At 44.1% G+C, this 24752-nt stretch overlaps 1 pseudogene; it reads right to left on the bottom strand.

The window, feature by feature from the left end:
- Nucleotides 1-1980: 1980 nt before the first annotated feature.
- LOC107280932 (probable LRR receptor-like serine/threonine-protein kinase At1g56130) lies at nt 1981-18234 on the bottom strand (annotated as a pseudogene).
- Between the last annotated feature and the right edge of the window lie 6518 nt (nt 18235-24752).

Here is a 24752-nt window from a genome sequence, read left to right as displayed (position 1 = left end):
ATTCATCCTGTGGTCCATGTGCGCTTGCTGAAGGGAGCAATCAAGCCAGACAATGTGATTAGTGCTAAATTGCCTTTACAAATCAATTAAATAACCCGGAACTCCAATCTGAAGCTGTCTAGCGACGCAATCTGATCAAAGGAGATAAGGCCACTATCCCTTATGCCTTGATCTAATGGACAGGAATGCCAACAGAGCTAGCTACTTAAGAATTTCAGACAACTAAAGTTGCGGTTTCTGGGGCGCTAGCTTGGGGACAAGATGCTACTTAAGAAGGGGGAAATGGTCAGGGCATTCGATATGTTAACTGAATTTCGGACAGTTGGCTCCCCTTCCATTTCCTCCCGATCCTGTTTCCATAAATCGGTAGAGTGAGTATGGAGGGTGGAGGCCTATACATGTACCGCCCTGTGATCATTTCCATTATCTCGTTGAGTCATTCCATACAACAAGGTATCCGATTCTCACTGATCCATCGCTTCCGCGTCCTAAACCTCGCCGACGTCACTCTGTCGCCGGGTCCACCCCCCGCCGATGTCACCTCACCGCCATGCATTCCCGAGCGGTGCTATGTCATCCACCTCTTCCACCCCTCCCTAGTCCACCTTGGCAGCAATCAATTCCACTGCCGACGCTGTTGCGGATGCTGTCCGTGCCACCATCACTATTCCTCCTGGCCTGGATATTGTGCCGACCACAACAAACACTGTCTCCGACTCCACGGCGACCCGTGCCTCCGATGGTGCCCCATGGCTCTCTCCACCATCCTCAGTGGGCTCCTCTTGGCGCCGGCTGCACTGACCCCCTCCTCCGGCGCCCCTACCACGACGGTCACCGTACTCTAGGCCACGGTGCCCACCACTTATCTTCCCGAGGCGACGACTCATGCGCCAGCCCTCGCCACCCTCTTCACCTCGGCGTGACTCACCCACGGCGCTGCGGACACTCACCGCCAGGCCGTGCCCGCCCTAGACGACGACACACTAGCTGCCCTCCATGCCCAAGCAATCCGCGTCCTCAACATCAAGGCCCAAGTCCCCGTCACGCTCAACGTTGCCGCCGCCAACTACACTCAGAGGCATGGCTTGTTCTTGGTTGCCCTCGGCAAGTACGCGTTGACGGATCACGTCCTCTCCAACTCCTTCCACTTCGACTGCGTTGATTGGATCCAAATGGACTGCGTCGTCCTCGCGTAGTTGTTCAGCATCATCTCCACCAACCTCCTTCAAGACGTCCTCACCGTTGACACGACCGCCCGCATCGTCTGGCAAGAGCACGAACACCAATTTCTAGGGAATTGTGAGCAACACGCCCTCAACTTGAAGAGCGAGTTCCACATGCTACAACAAGGCGACCTTACCGTCTCCAAGTACTGCCGCAAATATGAAGGCCCTTGCCGCGGCGACCTCGGTGAACCCGTCCGCGCCCGCACACTAGTCCTCAACACACTAAACGGTCTGTCCAACAAGTTCATCCATCTTCGGTATCTAATCCCTATGCAGCATGGTTCTCGACGTTTGCCGGGTTCTGCTCCCTACTCCACCTTGAGGAGATCACCATGCCGTCGCGCCCTGCTATATCTGTGTTGATGGTGTGTTAGCTGAGCTGCTGTAGGTCCAAGTTGCACGGGGAGAGACTGTATAAGTTCAGCTGTGGACACCCTGTTGGGGATTATGAAATAGAATACAAAAATACAATATCCTCCCCGCCTCTGCTTTGTGTGTTACCCCCCTCCCCCCCCAAATTCCACTTCTAAATGTCACCCCAATCTCTGCCAAACTTGGCCAGACGCCAAATAATATTCACAACCGTGACATTCATAAACCACAATAATTCACCATTTACAAATTTTTAGGGGTTCAGGATAAGTAATTCATTATTTGCTCAACTCACATCGACATAGAGTAATGTAAAAAAAGTAGTGTCCAATATTGTCATTTCAAACCCAGGTTGACCGTGTAGAGATTTTCTACTTTGAATTCATCTTCCGTGGAGACAATCTCTGGTGATCTCTTTCTGTCTATCAAACTCAGGGTTGGTATATCCTTTGTAGCTGCAGTTCCCGCCACCTCTAAGCTGCCACTCAGTGATGTAGCTTGGCTTCGTGACCACCTTAACCACATCAACATCACCAGTGAGCATTGCCACGACCTTTGACATTGGTGGTCGTTGGTGCGGTGAGCCCTGAGTGCAGAGGAGTGCAACACATATAACTCTAAATACTTCATCCTTATCAAAATCCTTGAGACTTGGTTCAACAATTCTGAGCGCTTGATCCTTTTCATATAGGCCCCATACCTTTTAATGAACATAGGTTCAGTTAACAAAAAGGTGATACACGATGATCAATTGACGTTTTCTGGATGGAAAGATCATAGGCAAGCTTACCTATTCAAAGAGATAAATCTTGCTTTCTTCAAGGGAGTTGTCGGTATTAGGTCGACCAGCAATGGTCTCCAGCATGACCACTCCAAATGCAAAAACATCAGCCTTTTCTGTCAAACGACCTCTCATTGCATACTCAGGAGCTAGATAACCACTTCACAAAGATCAAACGAGTTAAAAGTAGCATTCATTTAGAAGTTATAGTTGTATGAAGACAAATGTTGATTTGTTCTTACATTGTGCCCGCAATTCCTGTGCTCACATGAGTCTGATTCTCATCATAGAGCTTTGCGAGTCCAAAGTCAGAGATCTTTGGGGTGAGATCAATGTCAAGAAGGATATTACTAGCTTTGATGTCCCTATGCACAATGCGCACACTTGACTCCTCGTGAAGATAAGTTAGTCCTCTTGCTATGCCTAAAATAATCTCGAAGCGCGTTGCCCAGTCAAGGTTAAAGCTATTCTGACCTTTACAAGTTGACATAATTTCAGTTAACATCAAGAATGCAAATTATCGACAATGCATAAAAAATCCTTAATCATGAAGCAAACAATTTTTAGTTAGTGAATTAAGGAAATATAATTTTATGGGTGTCACAAGCATGCAATTTTGAAAAAGTGAACTCACCAAAGATTGCTCGATCCAGGCTTCCATTTTCAAGGTACTCATAGACCAACAAGGGTGTTTTACTGTCAATGCAACATCCATGCAATCTCACAAGATTCCGGTGTTGCACAGCTGAAATTGTTGCAACTTCTGTCACAAATTGGTTTGTCCCCTGATGAGATGATTGAGAAAGTTGCTTCACAGCTATAACTCTTCCATCAGGTAGCTTACCCTGCAAAAGTTATTCCATGTATATTTTTAGCACAGACCAAAAGGTTGCTAATAAAAACGAAGCAATTAAATACTAATAAGATAAATATACTATAGCAATTGTACATAATTATTTATTTCAAATAAATAACCTTATATACTGGCCCAAATCCACCTTCCCCTAGGATATTTTGAGAACTGAAATTTTCTGTAGCTAGCTTGAGTTGAGCATAACTAAAAACATCAGGTCGTCCAACCAGGTTGTATAGTTCTGCATTTTTTTCCAGGACGAATAAGAAAGAGAGTATAGTGTTTAAAAATTTTGATGTCTAAACTCTATGCCAATAAGTAGTACCGTCTTTCTGTTGTGCTATTGTTTTTCGCTTCTTTGCCAGCATAAACAATCCAAATATGGTTGCTAATGCTAAAACTATAACACTAATCGATATTCCAGCAATTGCACCTGCTTTACGTTTCCTTTTTGGTACGCCATTTCGCACAGTAGGAGTGAAATCTGCAAAGGAAATATCAATCATACTTAATGGAAGCAATTTTGTATAATGCTAGTTGATATCACCTTAATTAGTGTTGTGCTCACTTGGAGTGACACTTAAAGCGGATATCATCGGGCCATAGTAACCTTAAGTAGGTATGCAACTAGTGCCCTTCCCAGCCCAGAAAAGATGGATCTCAAGGAAGTTTTTAGATACAGTTGCCACATAACTCCGGTTAACTGCACCAAAAGATTTTCCACCCGCCATCTTCCTTATATCAAAATCCTTTTCTTTTAGAGCACCCTATTATAATGTCAACCATTCTTTTAGATGAAAGAATTAAAAAAGAGTCAGTAAAAGATCACTATAAAAACATATTGAATTTGTACCTGGACATATATGTCAAAAACTCTTCTCCCTAAGCTTAGCCAAGTCTGCGAGTCTGGAAAAGCAAACTCTGCAAATTGCAGTACAACTGTGTAATTTCCATTCTCAAGTCCAAGCCCATAGTACCTCAGAGATGATGGTGACATTCTTGCAGTTTCAAATAGTTCTGAATCAACTACGTTCTGAAAATGTTGGGGGCTAGATATAATGTTATTTCCATCTGTGGCCTGGAAGTAGTTTCCTACGCTACTGACGCCCCATCTTGTTAGGTCAGTAACATAATATGATGCAGCTCCAAGATTTATAGAATCTGCCTCATAAATAGTATTATCTGAGCCTCTCAAAGCTGTTTTGCTACCACAATCAATAGCAAAGGAATAATCTGCAATTAAGATTAAAAATTATAATAGCCGTTAAAATTCCTAATTAAGCTCACATTACTTTCTATGGTTGGCGAATAGTTAGACCATACATTCGGGAGATTCACGTAAGCAAGGAATGTCTTGCTGGAGGCAGTTTAGTCCCGAAGGCAATGCACTATGTATAATTTGAATTAAAAATTTAGAGTCATCGTCATGAAGATTTTCTTATACTTAATGACTTGCGGAACTATAAATAAATTCCAAAAGTACCTATTATCGATAGTACCAAGTAAATAGTTGTTTGCCAACAAATTCCTTGCAGAAAATAATATATTAGACGATCTATCACTGGTGGAGAAACCCTTTGTAGTCCCAGTTCGTAACCCCCCTTTAGTCCCGGTTTCCAAACCGGGAGTACCAATCCGGGACTAAAGATCGCTATCTTTAGTCCCGGGTGAAATAACCGGGAGTAAAGATCGATCTTTAGTCCCGGTTGGTAACACCAACCGGGACTAAAGATGGCTCAGCCACGTGGCCGGCTGAGCCATCTTTAGTCCCGGTTGGTGTTACCAACCGGGAGTAAAGATCGAGCTGACCTTTTTTTTTTTTGCATGGCCCTGTTGCTGCATGGTTTATATATATATAGTTTATATATATATATATATATATAAACCATGCATATATATGTTTCAATACATATATATGCATACATATATATATATATATATATATATATATATATATATATATATATTATATTATATTATATTATATGTATATACATGCATAATATATATGTATTTATACACATATATATGTTATGCAAATTAATGCATATGTATATAGATATATATATGACCAAAATATATTTACATTATAGAAAATGTGTACACATGCATATAGAAACATATGTAGTCATGTATTAATTACAATCCATTATATGTCCTAGCTAGCTAGCTATCATTTCGACGTAGTAGTACTCGCTGCTAGCTCAGAAGCTAAGGACCGGTGAATTGTGTTTCCGTCGTAGTAGAATTCACCCTTGGGATTAAGGATTTCTTCGTTGATGAATCCCATGAGTTGTTCTTGAACCGCCGTGATAAATTCCTTGTGTGTGGCCAGGTTATCCCTCATGCGAATAAACTATATGAATGTATGAAATTGATTAGTAATTAAACAAGAAATCGCTACGTAATGAAATTTTGAATTTATTTGTACGTACATCGAGCTCTCTTGTGGTGATGATTTGGTTTGCAAGGCAGTGGCAATACTCGCACACGTAATAGCCGCACAAGTTATTTCCCTGCTTTTGCTTTGCGCACTACAAATAAATGACAAACAACGAGAGATCTAATTAATATACACTTGTATGTATTTGAATCGGAGAAATATAAATGTAGAGCATGTGTACTCACAGGAAATTTGAACTTCCGCCTAAGTCTTTCTCTCCATTTGCCGCGGACCAAATGACGGAACCGATACCAAGCCCTACATGGAGTTTAAAGCTATGATTCGTAGTAGCAATTAACATAACAAGATTTTCTTAATTAACAAAGGAACTTATGACGGTACCTGTCTATAAGTTCGAAAACCTTGTCAAACGTAGACTCTTTTTTATCCATTGAGTCATATACGTTGACGGTGCAGGCCTCCAGGTCGAAGAGTAAAAGCACCCAGTGGAATCTGCAATGTGCGTGGGATGCATTACATATGAAACACTTAGCAAGTTCGTACGGGAATGAAATTTGGTATGTAGGAAGACAGTAAAATTAAACTAACTCTGTGTTGTATGGCAACAGTATGAACGCCTTGTAATGCTGCGCCTTCAGGAGATGGACGAGATTGTCCTCTGTTTCTTGTGGATATTGGTCGAGCATTGCGACGTTTACTCTCCGAGGGTCGATGAATCCAGTATCGAAAACCCTCCGCCGTCGGGCCCTTTGAATCTCCATTCTACAACGATAAAAGGGAGTATATTATTTTCTATAGTCTACTTATATACAAGGACCTAATTTATTAAAGGAGACGTATAGTAAGAAATCTAACCGAACGATATACTTACAAAATCCAGCAACTCATAATAGAGACGTCGAGGGCGTCCAGCTGGTATAGTTCGTAGATTCCCTTGAAATTGATCCAGAGAATGTCATCTCCTTGCAAGAAGTCCGTGTCCCTGATCCTCGCTCCGATCATCTCTCTACCGGCGGCGCTCATCTCCATGTACAGCTGATGGAACTTGTACATTTGTGTGGGTAGGGACTGCAGCAGCTCAGGCTTGACAAGCGGTTTACCGAGTTCGTACATGTATTTCACTTCCGCCTTTTCGATTGGTGCGACTCCTAGCAATTGATCTGTAGTTAGACCGGTGTCAGTAATAAATTGTTCTATCGTCATTTCTTTACCGGTAACCAACGGCTCGATCTCCTGTTTTGGTTGCTCTCCAAGCTGAGGGACTGGTTTGGACTTCCCAGAAGATGCTTTCTTCAGCGTTCGCTCATAGTCCGATAGCTTGATGGCCTCCTTGACAGATGCAGACATACCCCTGAAGAAGTTCCTGACACTGGGGTCTATAGGAATCTTCTTTTCTGGACTTCGAGGCTTGAATTGTCTCTTGACTTCTGATGCAACGTAAGCGTCAAGCTCCTCTTGCGTGCAATCGTACCCCGGGTCCTTGTTCTTGGCGGCGTCAACTTTCGCCTTCTTCGTTGCCCTTGTGTGGGCAGGCGGTGGAGCTGGGGGGGCCCTTGACTTTGAAGGTGCCGGAAGAGGAGCTTGCGGGGGAGTAGGTGTAGGAGCACGAGGAGGAGTCGGTGCAGGATCCTGAGGAGGAGTCGATGCTGGAGCCTGAGGTGGAGACGGTGCTGGCGGAGCATGAGGAGGAGACGGTGCAGGATCCTGAGGAGGAGATGGCGGAGCCGGAGGAGATGGTGCACGAGACGCCGCTTGTCGCCCAGGGAGGATGATGTACCGCCTGCGCCATAGAATAATGGCATGGCTTGTGTCTCGTAGATGCGTCTCACCGTCTCCTCCAGGGTAATCCAGCTCGAGGTCCTCGTACGCGCCTTCGACCAACTCAACTTCGACCTTCGAGTATCCTGCTGGAATCGGCCTGCAGTGGTAAGTACCTGAAGGGTCCGTTGGGATGGCCATGCCCGACGCCACCTTCATGTTGTGAGAGATTATTTATTAGTAATCAACATATATAAGCAGCAACTAGCGGAATGGCTAAATCTTACCTTTATTGATAAGTTCTTGAAAGGAATATGCAGCTCACATGGTGTCCGCTGAGTGATGTCATCAACGGGACAGGTCGATTCGTCCTGTGTTTGCATGGCGTCCATGCTCTGTGATCCTACCTGCCCCGTTGAGGCGCAGCTGCTACGGTTTCCTGACGGGCTCACCATTGCAGGAGGAATGGTCGGCTGGGGATCATGGGACCGATGTGCGGCCATGCGTTCATCAACCTTCCTTGCCACCTCCTCTTGCATGTTGAGTTCGTAGCTCGATACCCGGAACTCTAGGTCTGCAATCTTCGCCTCGGTATCTCTCTTGCTCCTCATCTGACTCCTGTACGTGTGGATGTCCTCCTTGAAACCAATCTTCCAAGGAATCACCCCTTTCCCTCGAGTTCGTCCTGGATGCTCTGGAGTCTGCAGGGCGAGTGTCAGCTCGTCCCTATCTCTGTCTGGTCGGAACGTGCCCTGAGAGGAGGCTTCCACTGCATCTGTTAGTCGTCGCGCAGCCTCTTGTATCTGATAGCCGAAGACCAGTGAGCCATCAGCTGGGTTGAGTGTTCCACCGTGAGCATAGTACCAGAACTTCGATCGTTCCGGCCAATTGGCTATTGCCGGTTCGATACCCCTCTCAATCAAGCTAGCCTCCATCTGCTCCCACTTCGGCATCGCGACGCTATAGCCTCCTGACCCCAAGTGGTGATGGTACTTCTTCTTGGCGGTATTTTCTTTGTTTCTTTCCATCATCGCCTGCCCTTGTTCACCTGTCTTATATGCAACGAACTCGTCCCAGTGATCCCTTAGCTTTGGGAATGTGTCGAAGTTCGGTGTCTGCCCCTTCAGTATATACTTCTGGTACAGATCTCCCTTGAAGCTCTGAAACTGTTCTGCCATTTTCTTCAGAGTCCACCTTTTCACTTTGTCCTCTGTACCCGCAGGAAGGGTGAATGTCTCGAGCATTGTGGTCCACAGCATCTCTTTCTCCGAATCTGGGACAAAGCTCTCATGATCTCCGCGTGCCCTTGTTCTTCGCCAGTACACCGTACTGACAGGCACGTTATCCCGCACAACCCAACCGCTGTGACGTACATAGTTCTTGGCGGCTTCGGCCGGGGCACTAGGACGTCCATCTTCTTCCACTTCCGTTATGATGTGCCGACCCTCAAGCTTCTTCGCTGCACCTCGTTGCCCGCGTGCCCTCTTCTGTCCAACGGAGGGTTGACTACCACTAGCCTCCTCCTCCTGGTTCCCCTCCACATCCCTTTCTACGTGCCCCTGCTGGTTCCCCTCCGCATCCCTCTCCACGTTTCCTTCCTCGTTCAAGTACTGGTTTGGATCCTCGTTCCCCTCTTCTTCATTCCAGTACTGGCTGCTTCCCTCCGCGATTGTATCGTACAATATCTGTTCCTCATCGCGGTCAGCCATCTGTTGATACAAGAAACATCTGCTAAGTCACGAGACATTTATGTTTTAACAATCTAAGTCATGTATGCTAAGTGTAAATGTCGTACATTAGAACCCTACACAACCTTACGTGCTAAGTCTAATTACAAATCGTGATATAAGCTAAGTCTAGGTGACGTATATTGTACAACCCTAGCTAGTAAATAATTATATACTAAGTCTAATTACAAATAAAATAATCTTATATTAAAACTCAAATAATATTACATGCTAAGACTACAATAGTCATGTATATGCTAAGTGTTTCGTGCGTATATGCTAAGTCTAATTAAGACTACAATAGTCAATTGCTACTTGTCGCACCAATTCCGTAGTCAATAATTACATACTAAGTCTAATTACAAATAAAGTAATCTTATATTAAAACTCAAATAATATTACATGCTAAGACTAAAATAGTCATGTATATGCTAAGTGTTTCGTGCGTATATGCTAAGTCTAATTAAGACTACAATAGTCAATAGCTACTTGTCGCACCAATTCCGTAGTCAATAATTACATACTAAGTCTAATTACAAATAAAGTAATCTTATATTAAAACTCAAGTAATATTACATGCTAAGACTAAAATAGTCATGTATATGCTAAGTGTTTCGTGCGTATATGCTAAGTATAATTAAGACTACAATAGTCAATTGCTACTTGTCGCACCAATTCCATAGTCAATAATTACATACTAAGTCTAATTACAAATAAAGTAATCTTATATTAAAACTCCAATAATATTACATGCTAAGACTAAAATAGTCATCTATGCTAAGTGTTTCGTGCGTATATGCTAAGTCTAATTAAGACTACAATAGTCAATTGCTACTTGTCGCCCCAATTCCGTAGTCAATAATTATACATACTAAGTCTAATTACAAATAAAGTAATCTTATGTTAAAACTCAAATAATATTAGAACACTACACAATCTTATATGATAAGTCCAATTACAGGTCTAATAATCTTAATTAATTGCATTACAAATATAACAATCATTTATATTATTACGTCACTTGCCTGCTCCAATTCCTTCTAGGGCTAGCTCTTCCACTCAGGCTTGACGGACGACTCCGACAACACGTCTTTTCTGCAAGATACAAAAAGATGTATTAGGATAAATGCGAAGTAACATATATATATATATATATATATATATATATATATATATATATATATATATATTGCATTTCACGTTAACGTTCGTCCTCGTTCGTTCGCTCGTTCATGTTCCCTAGCTCGTTCACGTTCGTTCGCTCGTTCTCATTCACGTTCGTTCGCTTGTTCTCATTCACGTTCGTTCCCTCGTTCTCGCTTGTCTTCGATCGATCGTTCTCGTTCTCGCTCTCGTTCGTTCGATCGTTCTCGTTCTCGTTCGTTAACGGTGGTGTGGCGGCATCGGGGCGGCGGTTGGCGCGGCGGCGTGGCGGCGGCGGGGACGGCGTGGCGACGGCGGCGGCGGCGTGGCGTTGCGGGGCCGTGGCGGCGGCGGCGTGGCGTGGCGGCGGCGGCGTGGCGTGGCGTGGCGGCGGCGCGCGGCGTGGCGTGGCGGCGAAGGCGGCGGCGTGGCGTGCCGGCGGCGGCATGCGCGCGCGGCGGCGAAGGCGGCGGCAGGCGCGCGCGCCGGCGAAGGTGGCGCGCGGCGTGGCGTGCCGGCGGCGGCATTGCGCGCGCGGCGGCGAAGACGGCGGCGTGGCGTGCCGGCGGCGGCTTGGCGCGGCGTCGGCGTGGCGCGTCGTCGTCGTGGCGTGGCGTCTCGTGGCGGGCGGCGCGACGGAGAGAGATCGAGATCGGAGAGATCGAGATGAAGGGAGATCTGGCGGCGGCGGCTCTCACCCCAGAGATGCGGCGGCAGCGGAGGAGGCGGAGGCGGCGGCGAGGACGACGAGCTCGAGATGACGGCAAGATACGGCGGCGTCGGCGCGGGGATTTGCCCTAGGCAGTGGCAGCGAAGGAGAGAGGCCGAGAGAGATCGATCGGCCGAAAACGTCTAAGTGTTGGTGAAGAAGACGAGGGCGCACCGGGAATATATATACCCCCGGATCTTTACTCCCGGTTGTTGAGAACAACCGGGACTAAAGATATCTTTAGTCCCGGTTGTTGAGAACAACCGGGAGTAAAGAAAAGATATTTACTCCCGGTTGTTGAGAACAACCGGGACTAAAGATGATCTTTAGTCCCGGTTGGTATTACCAACCGGGAGTAAATATCTTTTCCCGCTATTTCGAAATTCTTTTTAAACCCGGTTAGGGTTAAGAACCGGGACTAAAGATTATAGCACTGCATATGATTTTCGTTTACATATGTGTTTATAACATTGCACCACTTCATTCTGAAGGGCTTCTAATCTATCCGGATAAATGACCTTCTGCGAAATTGCGTTCATGAATGCACATAGCTTTGTTATTGTTGCCCGGACATTGTCTGGAAGGATACCCCTTATTACAACTGGTAGCAGTTGTGTCATCAACACGTGACAGTCATGAGACTTTAGGTTTGTGAACTTCTTCTCCTTCGTGCTTATTATTCGCTTGATATTCGTGGAGTATCCAGACGGTACCTTTATGCTCCCCAAGCATTCAAACATACATTCCTTCTCTGCCTTGCTAAGAGTGTAGCTGGCTGGACTCAAGTAATGGCTTCCTTTCTCCTTTGGTTCCGGGTGAAGGTCGCCGCGTTGTTCCATATGCTTCAGATCATTACGTGCTTCCAGTGTATCTTTCGACTTTCCGTATACACCTAGGAAGCCAAGAAGGTTTACGCAAAGGTTCTTAGTGAGGTGCATCACGTCGATTGCGTGGCGTACGTCCAAGAATTCCCAATATGGTAACTCCCAAAATATAGAGTTCTTTTTCCACATCGCCGCGTGACCATCTTCGCTCTCTATATGCTGGCTTCCAGGCCCCTTTCTGAACACTACTTTAAGATCTTTAACCATAGCAAACACTGTTTTCCCACTGCGATGTTTAGGCTTCGTACGGTGGTCGGCCTTATGTTCGAAGTGCTTGCCTTTCTTCCGTACCGGGTGGTTTGCTGCAAGGAATCGACGATGACCCATGTATACAACCTTCCTACAGTGCTTAAGATACGTACTTTCTGTTTCATCCATACAGTGAGTGCAAGCCTTGTACCCCTTGTTGGACTGTCCGGATAGGTTGCTAAGTGCAGGCCAATCGTTGATGGTTACGAACAGCAGCGCTCGTAGGTTAAACTCCTCCTGTTTGTCCTCGTCCCACACGGGGACACCTTCCTTCTTCCACAACTGTTTAAGATCTTCTACCAGTGGTCTTAGGTACACGTCGATGTCGTTACCAGGTTGCTTGGGGCCTTGAATAATAATCGGCATCATTATGTACTTCCTCTTCATGCATAGCCAGGGGGGGAGGTTGTAGATACACATCGTAACGGGCCAAGTGCTATGGCCGCTGCTCATCTCTCCAAAAGGATTCATGCCATCCGTACTCAAACCAAACCGTATGTTTCGTGCGTCCTTTCCAAATTCTTTAAATTTTCTGTCGATGTTTCGCCACTGCGAACCATCGGCGGGGTGTCTCAGCATCCCGTCCTGTTGACGCTCTTCAGCGTGCCATCGCAACATTCTAGCATTCCCCTTGTTCCTGAACAAACGCCTTAGCCGTGGTATTATAGGGAAATACCACATCACCTTAGCAGGAATTCTCTTCTTTGTTAGCTGCCCGTCAACTTCTCCTGGATCGTCCCGTCTAATCTTGTATCGTAGTGCTTTGCAAACAGGGCATGCTTCTAGGTTCTCATACTCCTCACCGCGATATAGGATACAATCGTTCGGACATGCGTGAATCTTATGAACTTCCAGTCCTAACGGGCAGACTATCTTCTTAGCCTCGTACGTTGTCTCGGGCAATTTGTTTCCCCCCGGAAGAATGTTCTTGACGAGTTTCAATAAATCGCCAAATGCCTTGTCACTAACCCCATTTTTTGCCTTCCATTGCAACAACTCTAGAGTGGTATCCAACTTTTTGTGCCCCTGCTCGCAACCTGGGTACAACGAAGTTCTGTGGTCCTCCAACATCTTGTCCAATTTATGGGCCTCCTTTTCACTTTCGCAGTCCTCCCTGGCGTCCTGCAACATCTGACCAAGATCATCCGCAACGTCGTTACCATCAGCAGCTATTTCCTCCTCCCCCGTTTGATTTCCTTCAAATCCAACATGCTGAGCAAAGTCCGGAATATTGTCGTCTTCCACTTCATCTTCTTCCATTTCAACACCTTGCTCTCCGTGGGATGTCCAACAATTATAGCTTGGCATGAACCCCGACTCAAACAAGTGGAAATGAATAGTCCTGGATGCAGAATACTCCTTCTGATTCTTACACTTATTGCATGGACAACAAATAAAACCCCTTTGCCTGTTAGCTTCGGCCACTCTCAAAAAATAGTGCACGCCGTCAATAAACTCTTTGGACCGCCGGTCAGCGTACATCCATTGCCGATCCATCCACATGAGTCAAAAAAACCGTACACAAATAATTATTCTTACAATAATGACAGTCATACAATAATTATAAGATATCTTTATTCATACAAAAATCATAAAATATTACACCAAATAATTCTTAAAAACTATTTGTAAAGTTTTAAACTAATTTTAATGTGTTTTACTTCTTTTAATTTTCATTTTAGTTTGTTTTCTATTATTTAAGATTAACTTTCACTAGAGTTTTCCTTCTCAACTATTTTATAAACCCTTGTTTAGCAAATGAACTAAATTTCTATATATTCTTTCTTCCCCACACACATTTTCTCTCTCATCAACTTACAACTAAATTTTGGAGACAAAAAAAGTGTGCAAAACATATGCAAATGTAGTATGACAAAAAAAATACATTGGAGGATGAAGTTGCAAACCTTTTAGGCACCTCCGATTTGTATGTAATCACCAAAATAAATTCAATAGAAATTTTGGCATGACCTCCCCTCTTTTTTGAAGAAATTTTGAAGCTTGCTCGGGCAGCTGGAGGAGGAAGAAGACATATATATAGGGGTGGGACTTTAGTCCCGGTTTGTAGCACCAACCGGGGCTAAAGATCACCGGGATCTTTAGTCCCGGTTACCAACCGGGACTAAAGTTACGATCTTTAGTCCCGGTTTGTGTTACCAACCGGGACTAAAGATCCCGGGGGGGCCTGACAGGCCCTGACAGCATTCGAACCGGGACTAAAGATGATCTTTAGTCCCGGTTGGTAACACAAACCGGGACTAAAGATCAAATATGCCCGTTACCCTTTTGAACCGGGACTAAAGATCATCTTTAGCCCCGGTTTTTATTGCATCCGGGACTATTGTGGAAATCGGCCGACCGACGAAAGATGGTTTCTCCACCAGTGTATTTTTTGCTTCACAACACAAATATCATAATTTTTACTTACAACTGTAAATTGTTTTGGTTAGCCCAGGAAGGAAAGCTTCCACTGAGTTGGTTGTATGAAAAGTCTCTGTAAACACTCCAGAAATTACATCATATGAAATTAATACATCGTTTTATTATATATATATGTCGATTGTTTTTTACATACATTGCCTTTAAGGAAGAGCTTATACCATCTGGCAACATTCCTGTAAGGCTATTGTTCCCAAGAAACCTGAATTGGGCACAGTTCAACATAATCGAATATGCTTGTCTGCTTATCAGGTGGTTCTATAAGCTAAATTAATGCAAAGAAATAATTACTTACAAGAACTGTAGATTTCCCAAATTCAGGATGGATTGAGGAACTTGCCCAGTGATTTTGTTAAAACTCAGGTCACTGTGTGACAAGACTACAACATTACTCAAACATATATATGGTTCACAGCATGAGGAAATGAGCAATAACATCATTAATTAGTACCATACCCACAAAACTTACAGCAAGATTAACTTTTCAAACTTAGAAAAATCTATTGCTCTGAGATCACCAGATATCTTACAGTTCCTTAATAATCTGTAAGAAAGAAATCAAACATTGGTAATTAACTTGCAACTTTGTCAAAATTGTAATTAAGCTTTTTAGCTAAAAGCATCACATACAGTTCGCTCAAAGATGTCATATTCCCGATAAAAGCCAGCGAAGAATTCCCATCTACAATATCTCCAATCCGTCTGCTCATTCGTGTTTTCCAGAAATCGGTTACAAGCCTTGATATTATCAACCATCAAGAGATCCATGCCACCATGAAAATATACTTACAAGCTTGTTAATTTGGTTAGGTTGGACAGACTTTGTGGAATTGGTCCTTCAAATGAGTTTCCTTGGAAAGCACTAGAAGTGCACACATTTAGATAAAAAAAAAGTAGGGACATACCACTATTTTTCAAAATGAGAAAAGAATAGACACTATGTATGAACATTCTTATATAAAATCTATATGTGTCAACATGTCATGCAGATGTATGCATATGTTAAGTGAGAATTGAAATGTGAAATATGCTATTGTTCAAGTTCTAATGGGAAGAACATATGCTGAAATTTTGTGTTGCACAATTTCATCTGGCTCTGAATAAGATAGAGCAAATGATATGTTAATAAGACAATAAGATTAATCTCTTACATATCTTGCAAATTAGTCATGCTGCCCAAATAATCAGGTATTTTCCCTATGAATCCATTATCTGATGCTCTCCTACAAGGACACCAAAATTTTTAGATTTAGCATGAAAATATGAAGAATGTGATAGTTGAGGCTCAGTTATCGACTGTACAAGATCTTCAGGTTTTGAAGTTTCCAGAATGTTGAAGGGAATGGACCACTGAATCCAGAACTATCAATGTACCTAGTATTGAAATATCGTTGAAGTAATTATTATGTTCAACAATAGATCTGGCCATTCCAATTTTATTTCTTTTAATTGTAGAGATTTGTACTTAGAAATTAATAGGGGGTTCATCTTACAATTGCCGAAGTTTGGTCAAGTTGCCCAGTTCTTCAGGAAGTCCACCAGTAAAATTGTCTAGGCTAATTCCCCTAAATAAAAATAAAATATTATTTCAGGACTGATGTTATTTTTTTGTTCAACTGATAGCATAATGTGGCCATGCTTTGTCCCAATGAGCCATTTCGCACACAATATTCGTGATTATAATATTTTTCAACTTTTCATTAGTTCAATTTTATTTGCCCATATGAAACACACCATAAAAGGAAGTTACACTCTCCATCACTTTATTGTAGAGAAGTTATACGATTGACTGTTGTGTTGTTGCATTAGTTCAAGTAGTTCAGATATGTAGGCATGTAGTTGAAGATTCATGTGCCATGTGAGAAAAATTTTCTTACAAGGAGACAAGATTGGTGAGGTTCCCAAGTTCCTTCGGAAGTGGTCCAGAGAGTGGATTCATAGCCAATGCTCTTTTAGCGATAAAACAATATTAAGACAAATCAATAGCCTATATTAATGGATGATACATGAATCTTGAACTTGACAAGTAACTCTTACAAATATTTCATTGAAGTGAATATTCCAATGAATGATGGAATGGCACCAGTCAAGTAATTATAATTGAAGTTCCTGAAAACAACATAAAGAAACACTAGGTCAAATAGCAGACAAAAATATATTGCATATATCTAGTTGCTATTTGCTGGTTGTCACATACTCCCTCCGTTTCACAATGTAAGTCATTCTAGCATTTTCCACATTTATATTGATGTTAATGAATCTAGACATATATATCTAACTAGATTCATTAACATCAATATAAATGTAAGAAATACTAGAATGACTTACATTGTGAAACGGAGGAAGTACTCCTTATATCCCAAAATATAACCTAGGCATAGACGATTAGAAATCCTAGTACAATGAATCTAGGTAGACCCCTGTCCAGATTCATAGTACGGGGAAAATTCTAATCTATGCATAGGTTATGCAAAACCTTAATTTATAGCGTCACACTTTATTATCAAGATAAAGGAGAAAAGACTTAGATACCATACAGGTCTACTAGATGGGTGAGGTTTTGTAGCTCTGTAGGTATTTGACCAACTACGTCCAACTTAGTTACCCTCCTGCAAAACAGACAAGTAGTACGCATAAGGGAATTGTGCATGGAATATTTGGTTTTACCTGAAGAACATGCGAAACGAGGCCATTTGAGCTAGATCGGAGGACCCAATAGCATATGTACTAATTATTATCGATAATTCAATATGTCTCGTTGCCTTACTTAGCTTGCACATCAGCATAATTTATTTATTTATTTGGGGGGTGATATATATGGACTCGTTTGGACTCTGCGTCGAGCACATGGTGCACAGCTAATGAAAACAAGATCAACAAAAGAAAGTGTACGTACAGTTTGGTAATGTGGCATACTGTGTTGTTGCTGTCAGTGCAATCACACTTGATGAATGGGTTGATGTTGGGGTAGTAATCCCAGTCGGTTTTGTCAATGGCGTAACCGCTGCAGGGCTCGCCGCTGATGTTCCACTCGGATGATGCCTTCTTACCCCATCTCCCAAGGATCGTGTTCAGGGCTGCCACTGCATAGAAATTTAGGCGTAAGAGAGGGCACTTTCCTTTTATTAACGAACCACAAGAGATAGTATCAGATATTACAGAAACAAAATTACAACACCGTAATCTTGAAAGACTATAATAAAAAGATAAAAACAACATGCCTCATCGCATGCCTAAGACACATTGCCCATTGTGTTGAGAGACACATGAGAACATGGCATCCCACTGCACTCAAATCTATCCATACTATTGGATAGGAGAGGAAGAAGCCAAAAGAGAAGGATGAATCCGCCCTTCCTCACCAAGACCCGCCAACATAACCACGGTGGATAGAAGTGCCATCCTTTCCTACTAATCTTTTCTCTAGAGCGCACCTTGTCTACTAGTAAAGTTACAGCACTACTCTTGCCATCGATCTAGCTATGTGGTGAAGAAAATCAAAGACATCTGCATGCGTGGTATACGTCGACGTAAGTGCAATATATGCTTGCACGCTTACCTTCGGCTGGATCAGTTTTTGGTGCTTGTTGAGCCTGAGCAGCTGCAACCTGCCATGAGAACACAAGCACCAGCCAGTACGCCAGATGGAGAACGACACCACTGATGGTGCTGCTGCGGCAAGAATGCATCGATATGATCTCTCTCTCTCTCTCTCTCAAGAAATTAACAACACTTGGTGGCTTGTCAAAGAGATGACATTTTCATATATATAGTATGTACATACGTGCTAAACGTTAAAAGTTATGGTCAACTGCGCTCGCATGCAGCTTCTCAATAACCCTTGTGCTAATACATATAACCACACCCGTCACGGTTGATAACGATATATATGGAGTAGCATGTAGTTTGGCCTCCGGAACTAATTTAATTAGTTGGTAGATCACTACTACAGAGAAAAGGACATGTGACAATTGGAAACCGGTTATAGGTATCTGATTTCGCTACCGACATCCAGCGGGCGACATCATTGAGATCCCAGGAATGAAAAAAAAGCTCGATGCATCAGCTCAAATCGAGAAAATGCATCGAGGAGCTCTCCATCATCACGGAGATAAGCATCATCCCCATCAAACAAATACAATCAAAGTCATTATTGAGATCAACATCATCCAATCAACCAAACACAATCACAAAAATGAACAAAATTGCAAACACATGCCACTGTCACCGTCGTAGATTCGGTCTCCCCGTTGTCGATCCAGCCACCCCTCACCGTCGCGGCAGCGGATCTGACCCCGAGCTCGCGGTGGCCAGTGCCGGAGAGGAGGCCGTGCCTTGCTACGGTGGAGAGGAGAGCCACCGGTGGGAGGCTAGGGGAAAGGGAGACGATGCAAGGCGTGGAGAAGAGGAGCGCCACCATCGTGGCTGCGTGCGCCATGGGGAGCCTGCCACCTCCCTTCCCATCAAATTTGTTGGTGGAGAGGAGGGCGCCGCCGCCGCCACCCATCACGCCGGATCGGGTGGAGGGAAAGGCGCCGCCACTGCCCCTGCTACCCCTCCTGCTGGATCTGGCGGAGAGGAGGACGCTGCCACCACCATGGGAGCCCGTCGCCTCCCCTCCTGCTGGATCTGGTAGAGGGGCGGACACCGCCACGAGTGAGAGAAGCGAGAGACCGAGAGGGAGAGGGGCGCGTGAGAGAGAGACAAACCGCTACTCACCTTAACAATTATCCGCTCACTCTCGGTTTTTATGGGTATTGATGTTGGTTTTTCTATAGAACCGACATATGTAGTCGCTTAAAGGTGCCGTATTTTTGCATTTTTAGTCCACGATGGTGGAAAAAGTCTATAGGTGCTGGTTTTAGTACTTTCGGCACCTATAGTGTTGGTCTCTACGTGCCTTTCTATAGTAGTTGTGGACGATCATTCAAATTAGGATCTAACTTATCAAAGACAAGGTACCATGCCATCAAGTATCTGTTTAAGGCCTTCTTCGGTTAATCCGATCCATATGGGGTTTAAGAGAGATTTGCAGATAATTTCTTCTGCATCTATTTCGCTGTGAAACTATTATTACCTCTCAATCCCATCTTGTCGAAACAAGATTTCGGCAATACTGAAAGGGGGTGGCTAGAAAAATAGATGGGTTTGTAGACAAGGAATTTATACAGGTTCAGGCCTTCTTATTCAAGAAGTAATACCCTACTCCTGTCCGAGGATAAATCCGCCGAGTGTATTATTGAATGTATGATCTTCAAGAGAATTGTGTCCCAAGAAGGACTCGGACCCCTCCTTATATAGGGTAAGGAGTCCGTATTACAGGGTATAACTCATATCCCTAACGGAATATGAAAATACAGATAAAATACAATCGTAACCGACTAAATCTCCGGATATTTTCTTGACGTACAAGTTAAGAAACAAACCCGAGATACAATAAAGATATTCTATCTATATTCGGTATCCTATATCCAGTCTAATTATAACAGCCATGTAGATATGGGGTATCCATAATCTCCACAGTAGCCCCCGAGACCTTTGCAGTCGTCAACATAGCTCTCTCAAGAATGATAATCCGAGTGCTTTAATTTTTCCTGCTCAGGCCTGCCGAGTAATAAAGACGAAGACTGTAAAGGGCGAAAAATAAAAAACATGGTGCATCGAATAGATGCACCTAATTAGGTGTAGCCCCCGGCTATATGATTAGTTAAAAAACTAAACATGTAGTCAAGAACAAAATGATTTCACAACCAAGCATCATATGACAAAAGCATATACGGCAAAAGCATATGCGGCGTCCAATAAGACATTCAGCCGACTTCTTTTTAGCCGTGGTCAAAAGAACCCGAGTGAATAACACTCTAAAAAAGGTTCACAAATGAATATATTTGACAGGAATCCGAGTAAAAACTCTTAAGATAATACATCAAATGTTATAAAAATTATGGTAATTAACAAGTCTAACAGCTTAGGTTATGACCCTCACCATAATCAAAATAAGCGCATAATATGCCAAGAGAATGACCATTAGAAAAACAGGCCACCTCAAATCAACCCAGACAGCTTTTGCAGCCTAAAAAGGCTTACAAAAATAGTATAACACCTTTCGGTCGGGCACCTTTTTATTTGCATTGCAATAATTCCAAAGAATTATATAACCTCGTTAAAAAGGATTTTAGCAGCATCGGGCCACACCATTGTGAGCACAAATTGACAAAGTAAAAATGCCTAAGTCCCTAAGGATCACAACAGGCCACGCTGTTAATGATATTGGGCTGAAGTACTGTTCAGACCTAGGCCCATTAGCATCTCCGAAACCCTTAACAAAATCTCGAAGTCTAAGTGATGCTTCGTCTTCCCCGCCGGAACTCTCGCCATTTCCCCCACTCCTTGCTACAGTACAAAGCTGCGCCGGCGAAACTAGGGTTCGCTATTCCGCCCCAATCCACTCCCAAAAATTCACAAAATTTCTCCGCACACCCCACCGCTCCGATTCCACATCCCTCCCCAGCCATCCCTCGAATCAAATCAACTCATTCGGGTCGAATCGATGGCGGAAGAAAAAGAAAGTTTCGAAAGCCAATGGGCGCCGTCCGACGTGACGGAGGAAAATCTGAAGGAGATGGTGGCGCACGGCGTTCTTCCAGCAAAGGAGATCATCAGGTGGCATCCGGCATTTGGTGAAGCTTTCCCAACCCCTGATACACATGAGGTCGTGGTTTTTTCCCATTTCTTTTATGGCGGATTTTCTCTTCCGACTTCGAAGTTTTTCCGCGGAATCTTGAACTTCTATGGAATTAATTTGCATCATCTGAATCCAAACTCCATAGTCCACATTGCCAATTTTGTCCACGTCTGTGAAGCTTTCCTGGGCATTAGGCCTCATTTTGCTCTGTTCCGCCGTATTTTCTTCCTCAAACCCCAACCGAACAAAAGCAAACCATGCGTAGTTGGAGGTGCTGGATTTCAACTGAGGGGAACTTTGAGCCAAAAGTTTTTCTCCATGCCCTTCAAGACCTCAAACAAAGGATGGCACGCCAATTGGTTTTATGTTCAAAACCCCGAGCCTGCTCTTCCCGAGTACTCCTGCCTTCCCCCAGTCTATCAAGACACCTGGAACTCACTGCCCATGGGAGATAAAGCTACGCAAGCTCTAGAACTGATGGAGCGCATGCTGAAGCTCAAGGAACAAGGTTTGCAGGGAGAGCAAATCACTCGGCATTTCATTAAGAGCCAGTTAGCTCCATTTAAGGAAAGATCCCACACAACTTTTGAGTTTGATGGAAAGCATGATCCAAATCGCGAAGATCCAGATTCCTTGGATTTTAAGACCATGAAAGAAAGGATGTACAAGATCTTTTCCAATGCCATCGTTGTCAGTTACACACATCTGCTGCCAGTCGTTCCATATAACGCATTTAATCCACCTCCGCCGGTATGTATCATAACTCTTCAAACCGTGACCAAAATATAATTTTGTCTTCTTGTTGAATTAACTGACCGTGGAGGGCATCTTATTTAGGAATTTGCTTTGATGAAATCTGACCCCCCCCCCCCCAATTACTCAACGCCGATCTCCTCGTCATCAGACCGTTCAGGGGAGTGGGGGACCAAAAATCAGGTCAAACTCCCAATCTAAAACTCCCAATCCGACTGGGCAGTCAGATTCTCGCAAGAGAAAGCTTGTGCTGAGCGACGACGAAGGCGATGACAACAATAAATTTGGGGATAAGGGATCACCCAAAAAACTGCCGAAGCACACTGCTCCGAAGAAGAAAACATCTAGCCGCCCCATGCCGAAGTTTAGAAAGTCCTCTAGGTATAAATCATTCGATACCTTAGTCGCTTTGACATGCTTCTCACATGAAAACAGTATTGAAGACCAAAAAAACTTGCAGGAAACCATCCGACATAGATCCATCCGGAAAGGACTCCGATCCAGCTAACACAGAAACGAGTTCCTCCAAAGAAGCTGGGCCGACTTCTGAGGACCACCCGACTGGCGCTTAGGCATCAACCGACAATGTAAACCTAAGTGACCAACCCCCGACTGGAAACCAGTCGGCGGAAGCGGAAACTGCAGCCAGCCAGGAGCCCCCGACTGGAAACCAGTCAGAAGCGGAAACTGCAGCCAGCCAGGAAATCCCTGAAGTTGAAACTCAGGCTGACGCTTCCCAAGGGCCGGACGCTGGTAACGACCCGACGCCTGGGTCTTCGGATAAAGGGCAAGGATCACCTCGCGCTCATCCAGAAACTGCTTCAGGTAACCCATCTTCTCAAGTAATGCCAATCCGAGTAACTCCAATTTACTTGACTAATGTCCGGGAATACATCAAGACCACTAGCCGGTGACGAAGAGGAAATCCCTCGGATAAAGGCAACCGCTGATTCTCGTCCCCCTATTCTAATCAAATGGTGGGACGACAACTTGCAACCCGCAGGCATTGTGATAAACCGGCAGAAGGAAGACGAAGAGGTGCGCCAGCTGAAGAAAGCACTTGGAGAAGCTACCCACATCGTAAATGTAAGTTTCCGGGTAGCTGTCCTTGATTACCTCGTTTCCTTCTCGGCAAGACTTAACAATAAATCATCACGCAGAGAATCCATCTCCGGAATGAGGCCAAAACCACAACCCTAGAGAAGCTGGTTCCTCATTTAGGGACACTTGAAGCTGTTAGAGAGCAGTTACACGAAACCAAAGAGCTCGCTAGAAAGACAGAGCACGATCTGAGGGACCGGATTGCTCAACTCCAGGATTCTAACTTTGAACTGAGCGGCTCATCGAAAGGTAACCACAAAATCTATCCCATTAATTTGTGCTGTTATTATTGTGTCCTCAGCTATCTGGAATCAAAACAGTGCAAGCCGCCAAGATAGCTCAACTGGAGAAGCAGATCCAGACTTTAGAGAGTGACAAGGCAGAATTGGTCGCACAAAGGGACTCGGCTTTGAAGGAGGTTGAAGGTATTGTTAGCCAGCAACCTGATTTTCTCTCTTTAATGCAGCAAATCATTGACATGGCTTTGTTGTTGTAGACCGCAAGATCAAGTCGCAAGCCCAGTTCGACGTCCTGGTCAGCAAGACTAAAAGACTTGAAGGAGCCAGGGATGAGGTCGCAAATGCCGCTACTCCGCTTGTCCAGGCAATGTTCTTTAATAACAATGGTCCGAGTAGATTCGATGCTTCTGAAGTTTTTGACAAACTGAGAGTCGCTCCGGACACCTATTTCAAGAACATTAAACAAGCCGGAAGTATGGGAGCGAGTTTGGCCCTGGCGATGACCAAATCCTTGTACCCTAAAATTGACATTGATGCCATCGACGGTTTTGCGGACGGGACAAGCGAAGAGGCTGCCCTTGATCTCATCAACGACGCGCAGAAAGCAGCCGACAAAATTGCGAGCGATGTAGTAGAACGGTTCCAAGATACTGATCTTCGGCCGACTGGTAGTGGTAGCTCTGACGACGAAAAGACTGACACTGATTAATATGTAAAGTGTGTTTGATGATGGATGATGGAGGCACAATTTGTACAATACCAGTATATTTATGCTGTGCTTGGTGTTTCATGCTTAGCTATTGATTTCTTAAAAGCCTTTGTCAAGCTTTGCTGAGCCTAAAACCCGCGAAAGCTATTAAAAAACTTTCAGTCCTCGTAAACTAAGTAGAAAAAACGAGCAAGGCAATGATAGACCGAGTAAGCAAATTGAATTGATAAAGATCATACTCCATTATTATTATAGTAGCCCCCCGACTGACAACCTCGAGAAAAAGCTTGATGTTGTCAGTCAAGACAGGGAAATACAGAGATAAACTTAGGCGTAGAAACGACGAAGATGTTCGATATTCCAAGAGTTGTCAACAACGTTTGAGTTGCTAGGAACCTGGCCGAGTGACTTCGGAGATTATGAATGGCCCTTCCCATAAAGGAGATAACTTGTGCCGATCTCGTGTAGTTTGAATTTTCCTCAAAACCAGGTCGCCGACTAGAAAAGCGCGTAATCGGACGTTACGGTTATGATAGCGTCGCAACCCTTGTAAATATCGGGCCGACTGAATCAAAGCTGCTTCGCGGGCTTCTTCCAATCGGTGCAGGTCATCCACTCGGTCCTCTTCATAGCGTTTTTCGCGAAAATTGCGAAAGCGCAAGGATTCGAATTCCACTTCACTAGGCAACATTGCTTCTGCCCCGTAGACTAGAAAAAAAG

Source organism: Oryza sativa, chromosome 5 (assembly GCF_034140825.1).
Source record: "Oryza sativa Japonica Group chromosome 5, ASM3414082v1".
Classification (NCBI taxonomy): Eukaryota; Viridiplantae; Streptophyta; class Magnoliopsida; order Poales; family Poaceae; genus Oryza; species Oryza sativa.
Note: the sequence above shows the minus strand (reverse complement) of the source record. Positions and strands in the feature narration are given on the sequence as shown.